Source organism: Lissotriton helveticus, chromosome 1_1 (genome assembly GCF_964261635.1).
Source record: "Lissotriton helveticus chromosome 1_1, aLisHel1.1, whole genome shotgun sequence".
Classification (NCBI taxonomy): domain Eukaryota; kingdom Metazoa; phylum Chordata; class Amphibia; order Caudata; family Salamandridae; genus Lissotriton; species Lissotriton helveticus.
The window spans coordinates 681,352,588-681,366,394 of record NC_136057.1 but is presented as its reverse complement, the minus strand read 5'-3'; positions in this window follow the sequence as shown (position 1 = coordinate 681,366,394).

Genomic DNA, 13,807 nt, shown 5'->3' with positions numbered 1-13,807 from the left:
CCCTTTTTCTTTTGGCCAATTTATTATTGTTCTTTAATTAGGCGCAGCTGGTTGTAACAGGTGGCCATGGGGTTTTTCTTATATTGTTATTTCATTGTCGCTTGGAACAGGTGCGGTGCGGATTAATTTGATTTGCCAGTTTTGGGCAGGATGGGAGTTGATAGTTTTGAATTTGGATTTTGTCGGGGGAAGTTGTGCAGGTGGAATTCGGGTTTGGAGGCATAGGCTGGGGGATCTGGACTGGCTTGGGCTGTAATTGGGGTTTTGAGATATGGTTTTGGGGCCTGTTGAAGTTATAATGTTTTAATGGGGCTGTTGTATGGTTTTAATATGTGATGGGGTATGTACGGGTGGGGGCGGGTTTGACGAGGGGTGAGGGGCGGGGGCGGGTGTTTACAATCATTTGGTAAAGGTTTAGATTGTTAGGCATTTGCTGAGGTTATGTTGTGTAAATGTGCACCTGTTTCAATAAAGCGGCCTTTTTCACACTCTATCTGGTCTCTTGGTCTGCTCACCTTCCCCCACCCCTCCCTCCCAAGGGTCCGGCCAGGGCCACCGGTGAACCGCGCTAGTCCCGCCAAGCTAGGGACCAGCACCACTCGCCCCACGCCGTCCGCGCTGTCTCTTCGCCCTCCGCCGGGACCTGTGAAAATCGAGGTCCCCAGCTCCGTCGCTCGGCGTGGGCCTCTCTGCACCGGGCCGCCTTCTCTCGCCACCCCCCCCCCGTACGACGATCAGGCCAGGATTACGCCCAGGGCCTGGCACCGACCTCCGGCGCTGAAGTCTCCCCACTGGGGCGCTCCGGGCAGGGGGAGACAGGATAATGCGGCGGATAACTGGCAGGCGGGACCCCCAATGTATATCTTTGAGTGCACTGCAACATCTCTGCACCAGCTATAACCTTTTCTCTACACTACATACGCCTCTTCCCTGTTATTTTGTACGAGTTGGTTTTGATACAGCACAGACCAGATAGGGTTGTAGTATTGTAAGTCATGAAATAGGGAGTATTAAATGATGTGTTAATATGTACAATGTGGGTGAGGGATTGTTAGGCTTTAGTTCCTTTCTTAACTTCAATAGTGGAATATACTGGGCTTGATATGCGGACATCACAGGGCTTAGGTGTCTACGATAAAAGGCTTTGGACCTGATTTAGAGTTTAGCGAACAGAGTACTGTGTTAAAAGTGGGATGGAAAACTCTTTGTCTGTGTGCCCTATTTGGCAGTACCCCCTTTGCCTGCACAAAAGAAAAGCTTACTCTGGCAGCCTAAATGAGTGCTTGTCATTACAGTAAGGGCATCCCTCCTCCTACCAGCAGCGGCTGTGCAGGTAAGAGCGTTGGGGCTGGGTGAGGAGGATTTTGACGGAAAATTAAATAAATAATAATTTCCCCACGTCATCGTCCATCAAAATCCCACCCCAACCTGTCTCACCATCCAACTGCTCTAACCTGCACCCTATTTGTGGGACCTATCGGGTGACAATCCGAGGTCTTTTTTTTATTTTTCTCAGAGTTTTATATAGCGCGAACTAGACCCTAACTGAATCAGGTATCAGAGCGCTTTACATATTTTCCAGTTACGTTTCATTTTAGGCACAGGGAGATTAAGTGATTTGCCCAGAATCACAGGAGGTTTTGGCGTCGTTACCGAGACTCGAACACAGATCCCCAGGTCCGAGGTCGAGCGCCCTAGCCGTTAGGACAACTCCTCTCCCCAATCTGTCGGTCACCTTCAGGGAAAACCTGACAGTAACTAACAAAAATGAGATAAGAAAAAGTCAACTTTTGTTTATAGCTACAAATTATACCGCAGAATGTGCCATATGTTGGTAAATCCATAACTATGCTCAAAAGACAGAGGTTGCAGAACCACGATGCACATGACATTAGTTTCAGGTGATGCGGCAGGTGTTGATGATGATGCAAGCCTAAATCATAGTGGGGCAGATGGTACAGTTTTACTGCAGATTGGATGTGCTCTGATCATATTTTTGTGCTACTTGGCCCTTTGGACAACAGAATCTATAGCTTCAAGATTTGCTTCCGGAGTGATAAATGCAATATCTTTCCCTTATTTGACATTTTAATGCACGTTTAAAATTCCTTCTTCTTTGATCTTCACAGATAAACATGCACAATTAGGGCCAAGAAAGGAAAATGGAAGTTGCTTAACTTTTGAATCTTTAGTGACTGAGATATTTGCTATGTTTAATCATTCAAATTTCATTTATTACCTCGCATACCATTTTCTTAAAGGTTGCTGCTTCGTGACAAAATGGGACAAATAGCTCTTTTCCATCCTATAGATAAATTCCACTTTTGGTTGGTCACACACCATGGTGAAAAAACTCTAGAATGGGAAACGCAAAATCAACTGCCAGAACATTTTGCATATCTGAATGTTGGGATGTTATCAGTTCAACTTCTTAAGCAGAGTATAATTGGAGAATGCTTGTAAAATGCACGTAGGAGAATTATCCCGATGTATACCCTAATCCCTGAATCCTCTGACAAGTATTCCCAACCCCAAACAATTCATCACATCATCACATTCTTTCCAGCTAACTCTCTAATGGCTGTTAGTGTTTGAGAGAGCGAAATAAAATCATTTAACCAGCACCAGTTTATGAACCTTGGTTCGCATTGGCTGTGAGTGCGTCCTTCGAATTGCTTTGGCGTTTGGTGGAAAATAAACAACACGGCAGTCCTGTCGTGGGAGGATGCACCACTTTCAAACTGTGAGAAGGGCTGCGCAGTAACAGAACTGTGTCATAACTGCGGTCAGCACAGCTTTTGCATGAAATATATCAACTTGCTGATACGAAGGGTCCTACTTAAGGTACATTGTATAAATATGGTGATTAAATATAAAGATGTGGCATGGAACCTACTAAAGGAGATATCAACTTTTCCAACAGAACATTACATCCCAGAATGCATGGGGACGCATCCATGGAAATCCATGCCACATATTCCTAGCTGCCTGATGAGAGGCGGGTGCCTCGAAACGCGTCGCAGCACGACAAATCATCGATAATAAATTCTGGAAATATAATTTCCGGTTGATTCCTTGTTTATGAACCTTGGTTCACATTGGCTGTGAGTGCGTCCTTCGAATTGCTTGGGCGTTTGGTGGAAAATAAACAACACGGCAGTCCTGTCGTGGGAGGATGCACCACTTTCAAACTGTGAGAAGGGCTGCGCAGTAACAGAACTGTGTCATAACTGCGGTCAGCACAGCTTTTGCATGAAATATATCAACTTGCTGATACGAAGGGGCCTACTTAAGGTACATTGTATAAATATGGTGATTAAATATAAAGATGTGGCATGGAACCTACTAAAGGAGATATCAACTTTTCCAACAGAACATTACATCCCAGAATGCATGGGGACGCATCCATGGAAATCCATGCCACATATTCCTAGCTGCCTGATGAGAGGCGGGTGCCTCGAAACGCGTCGCAGCACGTCAAATCATCGATAATAAATCCTGGAAATATCATTGCCGGTTGATTCCTTGTTTATGAACCTTGGTTCGCATTGGCTGTGAGTGCGTCCTTCGAATTGCTTGGGCGTTTGGTGGAAAATAAACAACACGGCAGTCCTGTCGTGGGAGGATGCACCACTTTCAAACTGTGAGAAGGGCTGCGCAGTAACAGAACTGTGTCATAACTGCGGTCAGCACAGCTTTTGCATGAAATATATCAACTTGCTGATACGAAGGGGCCTACTTAAGGTACATTGTATAAATATGGTGATTAAATATAAAGATGTGGCATGGAACCTACTAAAGGAGATATCAACTTTTCCAACAGAACATTACATCCCAGAATGCATGGGGACGCATCCATGGAAATCCATGCCACATATTCCTAGCTGCCTGATGAGAGGCGGGTGCCTCGAAACGCGTCGCAGCACGACAAATCATCGATAATAAATCCTGGAAATATCATTGCCGGTTGATTCCTTGTTTAGGAACCTTGGTTCGCATTGGCTGTGAGTGCGTCCTTCGAATTGCTTGGGCGTTTGGTGGAAAATAAACAACACGGCAGTCCTGTCGTGGGAGGATGCACCACTTTCAAACTGTGAGAAGGGCTGCGCAGTAACAGAACTGTGTCATAACTGCGGTCAGCACAGCTTTTGCATGAAATATATCAACTTGCTGATACGAAGGGGCCTACTTAAGGTACATTGTATAAATATGGTGATTAAATATAAAGATGTGGCATGGAACCTACCAAAGGAGATATCAACTTTTCCAACAGAACATTACATCCCAGAATGCATGGGGACGCATCCATGGAAATCCATGCCACATATTCCTAGCTGCCTGATGAGAGGCGGGTGCCTCGAAACGCGTCGCAGCACGACAAATCATCGATAATAAATCCTGGAAATATCATTGCCGGTTGATTCCTTGTTTATGAACCTTGGTTCGCATTGGCTGTGAGTGCGTCCTTCGAATTGCTTGGGCGTTTGGTGGAAAATAAACAACACGGCAGTCCTGTCGTGGGAGGATGCACCACTTTCAAACTGTGAGAAGGGCTGCGCAGTAACAGAACTGTGTCATAACTGCGGTCAGCACAGATTTTGCATGAAATATATCAACTTGCTGATACGAAGGGGCCTACTTAAGGTACATTGTATAAATATGATGATTAAATATAAAGATGTGGCATGGAACCTACTAAAGGAGATATCAACTTTTCCAACAGAACATTACATCCCAGAATGCAAGGGGACGCATCCATGGAAATCCATGCCACATATTCCTAGCTGCCTGATGAGAGGCGGGTGCCTCGAAACGCGTCGCAGCACGACAAATCATCGATAATAAATCCTGGAAATATCATTGCCGGTTGATTCTTTGTTTATGAACCTTGGTTCGCATTGGCTGTGAGTGCGTCCTTCGAATTGCTTGGGCGTTTGGTGGAAAATAAACAACACGGCAGTCCTGTCGTGGGAGGATGCACCACTTTCAAACTGTGAGAAGGGCTGCGCAGTAACAGAACTGTGTCATAACTGCGGTCAGCACAGCTTTTGCATGAAATATATCAACTTGCTGATACGAAGGGGCCTACTTAAGGTACATTGTATAAATATGGTGATTAAATATAAAGATGTGGCATGGAACCTACTAAAGGAGATATCAACTTTTCCAACAGCACATTACATCCCAGAATGCATGGGGACGCATCCATGGAAATCCATGCCACATATTCCTAGCTGCCTGATGAGAGGCGGGTGCCTCGAAACGCGTCGCAGCACGACAAATCATCGATAATAAATCCTGGAAATATCATTGCCGGTTGATTCCTTGTTTATGAACCTTGGTTCGCATTGGCTGTGAGTGCGTCCTTCAAATTGCTTGGGCGTTTGGTGGAAAATATATATATATACATATATATATATGTATATATATATATATATATATATATATATATATATATATATATATATATATATATATATATATATATATATATATATATATATATATATATATATATATATATATATATATATATATATATATATATATATATATATATATATATAAAGGGCCATTTCAAGCACTCTGCCCAATAAAGCTACCTTGAGACATCCCCGTGAGTGTGCAGTGATTCCTTCACGTGAGCGGCATATAGTGAATGGTTCCATTACCATTCTATGCAGCACCCGCCGCAAGAGTGCAAACAGCGCTTTTAATGGAACATTGAGCCTCGCAGCAGAACTGCACGCGCTGAGCACCGCCATGCGGCAACTTGGGAGGAGTTAGCAAACATCCAGTTTGCTGGGATCACGGACATCTTTCCGTCCCCTGCCCCATCCCCGAGATGTCGCCTGGCTGGCGAGGGGACGCCTAGAGGATGCTTCTGAGGTGCAGCACAAGCAGACGGGTAACGGAGCATCGGCGGTATCAATCTCAGCTGGAATTCAAGTTCCATAAGGCACCGTGCATCCAGTACCGCCCGGAATAGGGGCATGCCATCTATATATATGTGGAACTGCTTCCAGCTATCCTGGAATCTGCTCGTCGTCCTCTGAGGAAGAGGGATTTCACCCTCGAAATGCGTCAGGACTTTAAGACGAAACAGGACATTCATTATCCTTCCCGTTCTTGACAGCTATCCAAGCACTCTACCCAATAAAGCTACCTTGAGACATCCCCGTGAGTGTGCAGTGATTCCTTCACGTGAGCGGCATATAGTGAATGTTTCCATTACCATTCTATGCAGCACCCGCCGCAAGAGTGCAAACAGCGATTTTAATGGAACATTGAGCCTCGCAGCAGAACTGCACGCGCTGAGCACCGCCATGCGGCAACTTGGGAGGAGTTAGCAAACATCCAGTTTGCTGGGATCACGGACATCTTTCCGTCCCCTGCCCCATCCCCGAGATGTCGCCTGGCTGGCGAGGGGACGCCTAGAGGATGCTTCTGAGGTGCAGCACAAGCAGACGGGTAACGGAGCATCGGCGGTATCAATCTCAGCTGGAATACAAGTTCCATAAGGCACCGTGCATCCAGTACCGCCCGGAATAGGGGCGTGCCATCTATATATATGTGGAACTGCTTCCGGCTATCCTGGAATCTGCTCGTCGTCCTCTGAGGAAGAGGGATTTCACCCTCGAAACGCGTCAGGACTTTAAGACGAAACAGGACATTCATCATCCTTCCCGTGCTTGACAGCTATCCAAGCACTCTGCCCAATAAAGCTACCTTTAGACATCCCTGTGAGTGTGCAGTGATTCCTTCACGTGAGCGGCATATAGTGAATGGTTCCATTACCATTCTATGCAGCACCCGCCGCAAGAGTGCAAACAGCGCTTTTATTGGAACATTGAGCCTCGCAGCAGAACTGCACGCGCTGAGCACCGCCATGCGGCAACTTGGGAGGAGTTAGCAAACATCCAGTTTGCTGGGATCACGGACATCTTTCCGTCCCCTGCCCCATCCCCGAGATGTCGCCTGGCTGGCGAGGGGACGCCTAGAGGATGCTTCTGAGGTGCAGCACAAGCAGACGGGTAACGCAGCATCGGCGGTATCAATCTCAGCTGGAATACAAGTTCTATAAGGCACCGTGTATCCAGTACCGCCCGGAATAGGGGCGTGCCATCTATATATATGTAGAACTGCTTCCGGCTATCCTGGAATCTGCTCGTCGTCCTCTGAGGAAGAGGGATTTCACCCTCGAAACGCGTCAGGACTTTAAGACGAAACAGGACATTCATCATCCTTCCCGTGCTTGACAGCTATCCAAGCACTCTGCCCAATAAAGCTACCGTGAGACATCCCCGTGAGTGTGCAGTGATTCCTTCACGTGAGCGGCATATAGTGAATGGTTCCATTACCATTCTATGCAGCACCCGCCGCAAGAGTGCAAACAGCGCTTTTAATGGAACATTGAGCCTCGCAGCAGAACTGCACGCGCTGAGCACCGCCATGCGGCAACTTGGGAGGAGTTAGCAAACATCCAGTTTGCTGGGATCACGGACATCTTTCCGTCCCCTGCCCCATCCCCGAGATGTCGCCTGGCTGGCGAGGGGACGCCTAGAGGATGCTTCTGAGGTGCAGCACAAGCAGACGGGTAACGGAGCATCGGCGGTATCAATCTCAGCTGGAATACAAGTTCCATAAGGCACCGTGCATCCAGTACCGCCCGGAATAGGGGCGTGCCATCTATATATATGTGGAACTGCTTCCGGCTATCCTGGAATCTGCTCGTCGTCCTCTGAGGAAGAGGGATTTCACCCTCGAAACGCGTCAGGACTTTAAGACGAAACAGGACATTCATCATCCTTCCCGTGCTTGACAGCTATCCAAGCACTCTGCCCAATAAAGCTACCTTGAGACATCCCCGCGAGTGTGCAGTGATTCCTTCACGTGAGCGGCATATATATATATATATATATATATATAAAGGGCCATTTCACATGCCGCACAGAACTGGCGGTTTATGTACTATGGTGTTGTTTTAACTTAGTGTACGTGGGCAGCACCAAGTTGGCAGTCCATGTACGCATTTTGCAGCACTTACGAGCGATAGTTAATGCCGATCAAAGCTACCCAGTAGCACGACACTTTCAAACTACTCAAGGCAAGAATGTATCGCACCTTAAGCACTTTGTAAATGATGCAGTGACCCGCAGTAAAAAAGGTGGTGATAACGAGAAAATTTTGAGACAACTGGAGTCCAGGTATATTGTCCAACTGAACAGCAAGGCTCCAGGGGGTCTCAACATTGGGGAGGATCTACGCAACTTCCTATGACCATCATCACTCCATCTAGTTACATAGCATGGACTTTGAAATAGGCGTGCTATGGTAGGGAGTGACAACCCATTGGCTAGTTGATGTATCAGGAAAGACTGAGGGCTCTCAGTGACTAGTCTGCAATTGCACGTGATTCTGCATCCCAAGGGCCCTTCCCAGTGAGCATGAGAATTAAGAAACTTTGAAGCACTTGCACAGAGCACTTTATCACGAATGTATTACTATTTGTGGTCGCGAGGCCATCCTTCAATTGTATTTCACACTATTTTAGCACTTTGTTAATATTATAGGATCAGTACCCTCCGAACGCCATGCACAAGCTGAATAATCATGCCAAGTTTACCCAAATAAGGAACACCACAAAGGTGGGTGTGTATGATACATAGAGAAAGTAGGATGTAAGTATTGGGCATTTGGGCCGAACATGACAACTACAAAATTATATGATACTTGGGTATAGATGACCGGCTAATATGTGGACATATGCTATGTAAATCAGCCATTTATCTATAAGGTATGAACGAAGACATTACGGAAATGTTTGTATTACATATGGCATTAAGCAGCATATACATGTTTAAAATGTATATTTTACCATGGGCATTAATTTTGCATTACTCGGGTGAATAATGTCAGTTGTAACAGCACATGAATCACTGTGAAGCATCAGTGGGTGCAGACAGCAGCGTAATGACGAGGCACAACGATTTTACGTTTGGCCTACACTTCGGTTTAAACATTTATGTATTTGTACGGACAATGACCTTTAACGACGAACCATGCATTTTAGTTCATTGGTTTATGCTGCTCGAACGGGGTTCAAGTAACCCAGAGTGAAATATTAACTGCTGTACAATAACCGATACTGAAATGCATTATTGGTTATGTATTTTTAAATTGCACACGAGCACTTTAACGAAAATGCAGAAATGTATTCAACTGTTAGCCATAGCATGCACAGTTTGATTACCTATTGCCTACCATGTATGCCATAGCTGTATGTTTAATGCACTTTACAAATGGCGTCCACATTAGCAACAGTAAGCCGGTTTCCTTGTGACATAGTCCTATCACTGTGTTTATGCATGATTACGATTTGGCGCGAAACGGATAGGGGATCATTTTAAATCACAGTGGCTAACTACCGTTTGACATCAGTGAGCAAGGGCACGGACGTGCCCGAAACGCGTCTGACGATATGCACCACTTTAATGCATAAATAAAAGCAACTACAAAGAAGAAGTCTGACTCTGGCGATTTTGTTATTGTTGCTGTCTGCGTACCTGTCTGTGCACAAGGCACCCCGAGGCAAGTTGGATTTTATATATATATGTCACTTGGGGTTTGAGTATGGGCAATTGGGGAACTGTTAATATACTTAATCCATTAAATTTTTGTTCTCGTATATCTATTCTATAGACCAATTTCAATAATAGTTCAGAATTCTTTTTTGGCATAAAAGTCAGAAAATTTAGATGTTTATATCTGTAGATGTTGTATATAGATGTATAGGGATACATCATATGTAAATATATGTATATAGGAAATATACATTTTTTTCTATTTGTATATATATTGTTTTAACAATCTTTATTTTGGTATGGTTTATAGGAGATGATAATATAATCTTTGTATGATTTCATAGACAAGGAGTGGTATATGAGACTAATTTGGATTTTTGCATTCATGCAGTTATATTGTTTTCCTTGCCCTTTAAGTTTAATGATGGTGGGTGCAGTGATCAGTAACATAGAAAATTATTTTGTCTATGTCTATGCACCATGTGATTCACTTAGGAGGTGGAGCACTGCAAAGAAAAAAATGTATTTAAATGTGTGCTGACCAGGTGTATGGTGTGTGATCAAGAGCACTAGTTGCTCGAAACGCGTCGCCTGAGAGGTGAATAAAATCTTCCTTACTGCAGCCTGGGGTCCGTGTCTTCTGTTGCAGGAGTTTGCGGTATTGAAGACTTGGTTTTCATATATATATATATATATTGCCCACATCTGAGAAGCACCAAGAGGGGCCCCAAAGTGAATGAAATGGACATATTAAGTGCTAAAGATCTACCAGCTATCGAGGCACTAGAGGACCTACGACTGGAGCAGGATTTGCAACAAGAACAGACAAACCTGTCCATTGCACAACGGGCAGTTCTTCAAGGGGTCGAACAAGAAAGGGAGGAGAGTACTTTCAAGCCTGCCTCGACCTTTGTGCCTCAAACACCTTGGGACGCAATAGACGTCTTCACTGAGGCAATGAAAAGAGACCTGACCGCCTACAGAAAATCCAAACCGTCAATCCTAACCAACAATATCACTGAGGATCAACGCCAAGCTTTGAAGGGGCTGATGAATGAGGAATCTATTGTCATCAAGCCCTCTGACAAGGGGGGCAACGTGGTTCTTATGAGTCGAGAACTATACCGAGCTGAAGCTTTGAGGCAACTTGCAGACAACAACTATTACAGGGAATGCACGAATGCAGTATATCAAACCAGCATAATGAGATACGATGCCTTAGTACAGAAATGGTACAACCAGAATATGCTCGGGAAGGATGAAAATCTCTTTCTCAGGAACCACACCCCCATGCTACCAACTTTTTATCATCTCCCGAAACTTCACAAAGACATGGAAAAACCTCCGGGACGACCAATAATTTCATCTATTGGGAGCTTGACCGAGAGCATGTCACGCTTCGTGGATAACATCCTGTTTCCCTTAGTAATAAAACTTGAATCCTACATAAGGGACACGAAAGACTTCCTGACCAAGATCCAGGAACTGACATGGAACTCTGGATACCTGCTCATGGTGCTGGATATAACCAGCCTCTACACTCGTATAGATCATGGGCAGGGCCTGGAAGCCATAAAGCATGCTCTAGGCCAACGTCCAATGAAATATGCATGCCACAACCAAATGATTTTGGAGTTCACTGAGTTCTGCCTTACAAATAACATTTTCCTCTTTGAGGATCAGATGTATATCCAAACATCTGGGACGGCGATGGGTACCTGCTTTGCCCCCAGCTACGCGAACCTCTTCGTGGGCTGGTGGGAGGAGCAGGTACCCAGGAGCTGCACGGCAGGGACGGAGACAGGGCAGGTAAAAAGCTGGTATCGTTATATCGACGACCTGTTCATTGTTTGGGATGGAGGGATGGACTCAGCAGAGGAATTTATTAGGATCCTCAATCTCAACGATCTCAATCTGCACTTCTCAGGCTCGGTCAGTCCGGTGAGAGCGGAGTACCTAGACCTGAGAGTGTACATTGAAGATAATCAGATGCATACCACCCTGCATAGAAAGGACACTGCTGGCAATTCTACACTCTTTGCCAGCAGTAGTCATCCCACCCCACTCAAGAACAGCATTCCCTACGGAGAACTCCTTAGGATCCGTAGGAACTGCTCCAAGGACTCCGATTTCGAGGCGGCTGCCTCGGAGTGCATAGAAAGATTTTCCATGAGGGGGTACGGCACCACCTTACTTTCTAAGACCCTTAAAAAAGTAAGGAAGATGCAGAGGTCGCAACTCTTGGCCATTGAAACTCCTATAGTTGGTAGGAACAGAAACTCTAATAAAAGTGAAGGTAAATTCAGACTCATCACTCCTTATTCAAAAGGAGCGGGGGATCTGAAAGCAATGTTAACTAAGAATTGGAACATCTTGAAAACAGACAGTGTTCTTGCAGACGACCTACCTGCCTACCCTTTAATCACATTCAGCAGGGCTAGGTCACTCAGTGACATGCTTGTCTCAAGCCATCTTAAGAAACCAACACCTAAAGCTAACTCCCTGAAGCGGATGGCAGGCTTCTTTCCTTGCGGCCATTGCAAGGCTTGCAGTGGCAGCAAACGGGTGCTATCATTTGAAATATCTGATACCGGGATGAAAGTGCCCATAAAGCACTTCATTACATGCAGCTCCCAGTTTGTGGTCTATTGCTTGGTCTGCCCGTGTGGCTTACGCTACATAGGCAGCACGATCAAGGAGCTCAAGCTGAGGATCCTGGAGCACCAACGGGCGATCGAGAAAGTTGACATCTCATATCCGGTCGCCCGGCATTTCGCAGAGGAGCATAGCAAAGACCGTAAGCTACTCCGATTCTTCGGATTGGACATGGTTCCACCTAATGTAAGAGGAGGCGATAGGCTGAGGCGACTCCGCAGATTAGAGTCCAGATATATTGTAGATCTATCCACGAAACAACCTGGTGGGCTCAACAGCGGGGAGGAATTAGCATATCACTTGGGCAAGTAACGACATAGGATAAGCAGAGTGTCCATTCCCATAGGAAGCTATATACACTGTGATGAAAATCCAACTAGAACAGGTATGCTCCATGGGACAACATATATGTGGACTCTGTAAGATCAGCAACATCCTTCCCAATCTGTTCTGTTGGCAGTCTTCCAATTACGAGATCTATGAACCTGACCTATGAGTTTCTGTATACCTCGCACATTTGTTTTTTGAGTTTTTTGAATTTGTTGTCTTTTGAATTAGTATGTAGAATTTGCAAAACCCATACACCTTTGCCCCCCGATGGAAATGAGTATGGACTACCATGGATGTGTTAATATACCCATAGACATTCCATTCCAACTGGCATATACATACACTATATATGTAAAGTGTGGGATTTCATTTGTATATGTACTTGTAAATAACCGGATGAAGGGTATAATTTTGTAATTATAGGTTTGTCTCCCCTACTATGATCGATATTGCATCACTAGGATAATCACATAAGATTGTGACCCGGAAGTATCCACCTTGACAACCTATTATATTTTTCATTTTCACACACACGTAGATATGGGTTAGTCCAACTTTACTCTTGTAAATAGTGTAAATACACCTTTCCTTTGCAAGCTTCTTGAATCTAAAGGAGTATTTTCCTGTTATATATCCTGTAAATAGCATTACTTAGGAACCATGATGAATTATGACAGAATATTTGGTTCATTGGCTGTTATAGGACAGGCACGAATTCCTTTTTGATTCTTTTCGTTTTTTGCTTTCATGTGCTTGAGAATTTATATGACTTCTTGTATGTTTTCTTTGCACTGATGTGACTATATTAGCATTGTATATACATGTCATAGGACACTTGCCGATCCACGGCTTTATCTTTAACCATGATTACTTCATGTTTAAATCTGTATAGACCCTTGGAGAGAACACCATTCCAAGATGGCGCCCACAGCGGCGTAAGGGGTGTAGTCCTATGTCCATGACAATGCTTATGGTTTGTGTGTATGTTTATAACATGGACTGTTAGATGTGGATGAATGACACACTGACGAAGGCTCACGCCGAAACGCGTCTGTGCTTTTCTTTTTCCCTCTGATTAAATCCTGGTTTGACTTTGATCCGCGAGTGCTGCCTCTTTCTTTTGGACTTTGGGAGAGTCGAGCGTAATATATATATATATATATATATATATATATATATATATACATACATATATATATATATAAAATATATATATATATATATATATATATATTACC